The sequence below is a fragment of the Prunus avium genome, chromosome 2 (genome assembly GCF_965620075.1).
Source record: "Prunus avium chromosome 2, drPruAviu1.hap1.1, whole genome shotgun sequence".
Lineage (NCBI taxonomy): Eukaryota > Viridiplantae > Streptophyta > Magnoliopsida > Rosales > Rosaceae > Prunus > Prunus avium.
The window spans coordinates 9200751-9208108 of record NC_142285.1 but is presented as its reverse complement, the minus strand read 5'-3'; the positions used below and the strand labels follow the sequence as shown (position 1 = coordinate 9208108).

General features: G+C 34.8%; 1 pseudogene; it reads right to left on the bottom strand.

The window, feature by feature from the left end:
- Nucleotides 1-3423: 3423 nt before the first annotated feature.
- Nucleotides 3424-4418, bottom strand: LOC148296424 (secreted RxLR effector protein 161 pseudogene; annotated as a pseudogene).
- Between the last annotated feature and the right edge of the window lie 2940 nt (nt 4419-7358).

Genomic DNA, 7358 nt, shown 5'->3' with positions numbered 1-7358 from the left:
CCTCATCTGTAACTGATTCTTTTGTATTAATGCCCACTACGTAAGATATGAGTGATTGTAACGGATTGTACAATTACTATATAAATCAATATACAACAGCCCACTATGTGTGTGTCAAATTTAATTTCTCCATAAATGTAAAAGTTTTAATTCACAATAAATTGTGGTTGCTTCAAAAACTTCCGAATCAGTTAGCCAACTAGTTAAGGCTTTTACAGTTGTTGGCTGCTCCAAAATTAATTTTAAAACATTTCAATAGCGATAAAATCTCATAAACCTTTCTACCCATTTTTGAAACATAAAATCTATAATATTATCAAAATATTAATTGACAAAATCAATATACCGATTGAAGACAAAAAAAATTGGTCAAATCAAAACCAAAATTGACGCCAAAGTAAATATTTCAAAATAACCCAATAAGTGAGTACCAATGACATTTGAGTAAATTTACAGCAATTAAAATATTAGTATATAAAGAGTTGTAGATGTAACATGATGTCGTAAGGCTAACGGCTGAAAGAAATCAAAAGCAAAATAAATCAGTTTTTGATTCCATACATAGGATATTTATACCATGTAGTAGTAACGTTGAGCTATAATAATAATACCACATAAATTAGTCTGTAGGGTTTTTATTTTCAAACACTAGCAGTAATTGCCCAAACGTTAGCAACAAATTATAAAATTATAAATGTACCAACAATATTTAAAGCAATTGAAATTGCATAAACAACATGAAAGCTTTAAACTGCATCTACCCAAAACAAATCGTAATTTTCATTTTGAAAATCCAATACAAATACAAAAGTTTCAGTCAAAGAGTTAAAAGGTATTAAAGCAATAGCAGTACGGGAAGAAAACAACTTTAACTTACAAAGGCTTTAGATTGTTGTAAAAAATATAGTTTTCCTTTTCCGTAAAGCCAAATACAAAAATATATATATATTATAAATAACATAGAAACAAATTGGAAAGCTTTTAAGGTGCAATGAAATTGAAGAAAACAAATTAATAGGTGAGTAATAAGTAAAAAGGTGAGTTTGGTACGGTGAAGCACATCAAAGATGCTGTCCTAAAGCCTTTGTAGCCTCCATACGTGCAGGTACTGACGGTCTACAAGACTCCAAGATACGACCCCTTGTACACAAACTCAAGATCCGCTATGAGCATATTTATCGACGGATATAAAGTCACAGAACCATTGCCAAAATAATAATATAAAGTAGAGAATATATATAAAAGTAGAAAAGAAGATAATTAGTTTGTGGTAGTGATTGTGGTATGTGATAATCTTATTCACCCGTTTTGATTTGTTTCCTGTGATGGTAGGGTAAAGTTCCCCATTAATCCAAAGACCATGGTTGGTCAATAAATTAACTTTCTTTGTGTGTCGAGCGTGCCACCGTTAGCAATTTTCAATTCTAACAGACTTGAGAGTAAAAATAACTTGCGCCCCAAGCTATTGACTTTGAACAAACGGTTGTGAATTTGGGTGAGGAATATCTCCCAAGTAAGTTCTTTTCTATGCCTTAGACTGGTAAGGACTTCATAATTTATCTAAATAAAACTGGGAAGTAAAGCAAAAATACAAGTATTTGAAAATAAAAACAAGTTCAAGGAGAACTGTTTGTAATACAATAAATGAAAGGAACTGCTAAGTCCAGAAATACATCAAAATATTGGACTTTGAATTTTGCCTGAAATGCCATTTCTGAGACTATTTTAGTCAAGCTAGACTGCACTGGATTGTGTGGCTGGATTGGACTAGACTGTTAGGCTGGACTGAATTGGCTGCACCTTCAACTAATAAATATTAGCTGAAAATCGATAACAATGTTGAAATTGGCAGAGCTATAATCAAGTTGAGTTGTGAGTGGCTGGGAATTCTGAGCAGAATCTCAAGGATAGCTTTGAAGGTCCTTGGTACCTCTGTTGGCTTTGCTTCTATTGAAGGCTAGAATGATCAGTGAACTGATTGTTTCTTTTGTATTTGTTTTGTTGATTGTTGGTCGTCGTTTTTCAGTTCTCATCCCTTGTATTTATAGGAATTTTGGTTCCTAAAAATATCTGGAAAATATCTCCTGGAAAATATCAATTGTGATGAATATCTTTTCCTTGTAACTTGTGAAGAAAATATCCCTCTTTTGGAGGCACATGGATGTTTTGCAGAGATACTCAGCATGCTTTCTCTAAGAATTCCTTTTGAATACCTTCTGGCCATTTTTGTAAGTTGTGCTTCAAAATATCTTAACTGATGAGACCACACGAGTCTGTAGTTCCTGAGACTTAAATGGCTATAGGAGATAACTTTTGCTTTTACCTTTCTGTTGATATGGTCTTGAGTTAATGAAGGTCAGACCTCAAGTTTCAAAATATGTAATCTGGAAACTTGGGAAAGCTATTTTGGCTTATTTTATCTCTTGGAATGATATGGGCTTCTTTTCCAATTTTTGGCAAGTGGAGCCCGAATAGCCAGTTGGGCTGATGAGTAAAAAATAAGTCCAAATGTATTTTGGCTGGAATGGAGAGTTTGGCCAAAAAGTGCAAATTTTGGTACAAACAAATCTGATAGTGTATTATGTGTGTTTCAAATGTGAAGGAGGAGTGGCCTTTTATAGCCATCCAATAACATGTAACCTTCACCAACCAAAAAAGTTCACCAACCAGAAAATTAGGGCATTCAATATAGAAATAAAACCTGAATATTAAATATTTATAACCCCCCACAATAAATAAAATAAAACAGCCAAAATAATTAAATAAATAAAATGGTTAAATTTTTAAAACTTTTTTAAAATTCCAACAGAACCAATAGAGATAGGAATGACAGTGCACACAAGTTTACTTCAACAAATTCACAATTGTGCTGTAATTTTATTTTTTATTTTTTATGGAGCACAATCCACAACTTTATCAAGCTTTCTAGTGACCTGTAACAAGTCTTAGGCCAGATTCTCCCAAGCCAGAGGACTTTAGGGCACTAAGTATATCAAGGATACTCCATGGGCTTAGCAACTCGAGTCAAAAGGCTTCAAAGTTGTAACAAATTTGTTTTGTTTTTTTTAAATGGACCAAGCCATCCCATATTCGACGCGACCCTCGACACTGGTTAGGTTGTCTGTCTACTTTGGGATAACCTGAGTCAAGCTCCAAAGATATCTATCATTGTCGTTTAAATTAAAATCTTGCAACATAGGCATTCATATAGCTCATATTGGTGTGCGTGTGCAAGAACCAAGGAAAGCCTATGAGAATTTTGGCTAAGCAAGGATTAATGCTACAGACTAACATATAAAAATATTTATCAACTGAGAGCATGTGTCTCACAGTTAGGCCCTCACTTAGACTAGAAAACCCAATCTTAGTTCAAAGAAATACAAGCTAATGACAATGGAATTGAAAATGCAGTGCAATGATGTACTACAAAGCTACAAAAAAAATAAAATAGAAAAATACCATAAACTGATAAACTTATTCGACATGGGCATACAACAATGAAATTTGAATGGATAAACATTAGAGGGAGTTCATTCAATGGAACAAATACCAAGAGACTTCTTGAGAGTTTCAAAATGAACAGTGTCTAATGGTTTTGTAAACAAATCAGCCAATTGTTTTTCTATGCAAACAAACTCAAGACTTACCACCTTTTCTTCAACCAATTCACGAATAAAATGATGCCTAATGTCTATGTGTTTTGTTCATGAGTGTTGAACCGGATTTTTGAAAATATTTATTGCACTCAGATTATCACAAAAGATAGTTGAAGTACCTTGCTCAATGCCGTAATCACTCATCATTTGCTTCATCCATAGTAATTGTGTGCAACAACTTCTAGCAGCGATATATTCCGCTTCGACTGTACACAAGGAAACACAAGCTTGCTTTTTCCTATGCCAAGACACAATATTATTACCTACATAAAAGCACCCTCCATATGTGCTCTTTCTATCATCAACGTTTCTAGCCCAATCCGCATCGGTGTAACCTGCAATTTCAGAATTTGAGTCAAATGAATAATATACACCTAAAGTTGGAGTACCACTTACATATCTGATGATTCTCTTAACTGCATTCAAGTGCGACTCCTTTGGATTTGCTTGAAAGCAAGCACACACACCAACACTGAATGAGATATCAGGTCGACTGGCTGTTAATGTTAAATATAAGAGGCTTCCAATCATGCTTTGGTAAAGTGTTTGTTCTACACATTTTCCAGATGGGTCAGCATCAATTTTGTTGTGTGTAGCCATGGGATTCCTTGTTGGTTTGGTAGAGCTCATACCAAATTTCTTTACTAAGTCATTTGCATACTTGGTTTGAGAAATGAAGATACCATGATCTTGTTGCTTCACTTGCAGTCCTAGGAAATAGCTGAGCTCCCCACACATACTCATCTCAAATTCCCTGCTCATAACTCCAGTAAATTCTTTTATAAGCAATTCTGATCTAGATCCAAAAACAATGTCGTCGACATAAACCTGGGCAACAATCAAATCCTTTTTGGTCTTTTTGACACACAGAGTTTTGTCAACAACCCCTCTTACATACCCTTTATTCAGCAAATGGGATGACAACCGATCATACCAAGCCCTAGGGGCTTGCTGCAGCCCATAGAGAGCTTTTCTAAGACGATATACATGATCAGGATTGTAAGGATCTTTGAATCCTATAGGTTGTTCTACATATACCTCGTCCTGTAAAACCCCATTTAGGAACGCACTTTTCACATCCATCCGGTGTAGTTTGAACCTCATATGACAAGCTATTGCTAAAAGCAATCTAACTGATTCAAGCCATGCCACGGGAGCGAAAGTTTCATCGAAATCCAACCCTTCAACCTGGGTATATCCCTGTGCAACCAACCTTGCTTTATTTCTTATAATAATACCATTTTCATCAGTTTTATTTCTGAAGACCCATTTAGTACCTATCACATTCGAGTCCTTGGGACGTGGAACCAAGTACCACACATCATTTCTAGTGAATGGTTTGAAGATTTTCGTGCATAATGCTTTCCTGCACACTCATGGGAATGGTTTGATATTTGTCTATAAAAGGCTTCCCTCTTTTGTAAATGCTTCTCACACCAACCATCTGAAAAGAAAATGAGAGCCCAGGCAGAGAGGAAGGGAGAAAGAAAGGAGAGTGATGAGAGAAGAGATCAGAGAATTTTCAAAGAGAGAAAAATCAGTGAGCCAGAGAGATTGTAAACACTAAAGTTGTAGCCCTATTATTTTACATAGTGAAAAAGTTACTGATGCTGCTCTCTGAGGACGTAGGCATGACCAAACCTCGTTAAATATTGTGTCTCATTTACTTTACGTGAAACTCAATATTTCCGCATATACCGTTCATTTTACAACATGTTACCAGCACAAATTCACTTTCAAAAATACCAGCTAAATTCTTTGATGAAACCCATCTAATCCAATACCATTCTTTCTCGAATTTACAGCAACCAACCTTACAACTACAGCAGAGAGTATATCTACAAACATATAAGAGAAGAAAGGAGTAAAGAAAGCATAATCCAGAAAAACACCTACCACTGTCTCCATCTCTCTAATCCATCATCGAACCAGCCGGATCTGAGCCTGGGCACGGAGGGCGACCGCAATGGGCCTCCAATTAAAGGGGCCCCAAAATTTTATATATATGAATTATGTATACTAAATATAATATTGGCCCATAGCTAAAATTCTTATTTTTTATTTTTTAGGTAACTACAATGGAACTGAAAAAAATAAAAAAAAATAAAAAAATAAAAAAGGAAAAATAAAAAAGAAGATGTACTTACTCTTCCAACACCGGACTTTCTCTCTTTCCAATACACAATTATTCTTATTCTCACAACATCTCTCTCTACGCATGGTCCTCTCTCTATCCAAGCTTTGTCTCCAACTCCAAGTTGTCTTTTTTTTTTTTTCTTTTATATTTCTTTCTACGTTGCAACAAAACCTCTCTCTCTTACTCTTTGTTGGGTATTTATTTATACCTTGCAACGCAACCTCTCTCTCTGTTGAAAAAAAAATAATACAAATTTAGTTATATACCCAATCTTAGACATAGTCTTATAAAGAAACCCTAAACCATTTAAAAACTATAAACACACCAAAAAGAAAAACCCAAAAATCAACAGTTGTCAATTTTTTCAATTTAATAGCTATTTTTTAGTTTATTTGTGTGTATGAAATACCTATATAGCCCTTGTACTATGGATTTGGGAGAGAAAAATTAGATTTGCCAAAAAACCAAAGCAGATTTGCCAAAAAAACCAAATCTGCCAAAAAACCAAATCAGATTCATTTTCTCCTTTCTCGCTGGTGCTTTATCGGTGTTGGAGCAAGAGGAGCTTCCATTGAAGCTCAGTCTCAGGTCCAACTATATTCTTCATCTATGATCTACAATTTTCAATATTTCACCTTCGATTACTTGTTTTAAAATCGTGCTTCTATTCATAATTTTTTTTTTCCTGATTGTTCGGAACCTCGAATGAACCTCAATCAGATGCTCTTAGCTCTACTTCTCTTTCTCTACATCGTCGTTGTCATCATCATCGTCATCGTTATTGTCGTTGTTGTCGTCATTTGGTTTGAACTTCAATTATGTGTTTTTCTTCAAATTGTAGTTGATTTTCTGAATGTATTTTAAGTTTTGATGAGCGATTTATCTTTTGTTACTATTTCAGTTATGGATCTCATTTTTGTTTAACAATATACTTCTATGACAGAGTATTAACAATGTACTTCTATGACATAATAGTATTAACAATCTGGGCTCGGCTTGTTTTGAGTTGGTCTGGTTTGTTCTTTCTTCATCTTTTCTTTGGTGGACATGTATTAGAAATAGCAACATGGCAAGCATTAATCAACATGACAGTAAACTAGCAGTTATTACCCTAGACTGGAACATTACAAGGGTAGACATGCATTAGAAATAGGATGTCATAGGAAACTAGTAGTGTGAATACCCTAGACTAGAACATTACGGGGGTAGATATGCATTAGAAATAGGATGTCATAGGAAACTAATAGTGTTATTACCCTAGACTAGAACATTACAGAAGTAGACATGCATTAGAAATAGGATGTCATATGAAACTAGTAGTATTATTACCCTAGACTGGAACGTTACAGGGGGTAGACATGCATTAGAAATAGGATGTCATAGGAAACTAGCAGTGTTATTACCCTAGACTAGAACATTACAGCCATTAATCAACATGACAGTAAACTAGCACTGTTATTACCCTAGACTGGAACATTAAGAGATAGACATGCATTAGAAATAGGATGTCATAGGAAACTAGCAGTGTTATTACCCTAGACTGGAACATTACAAGGCTAGACATG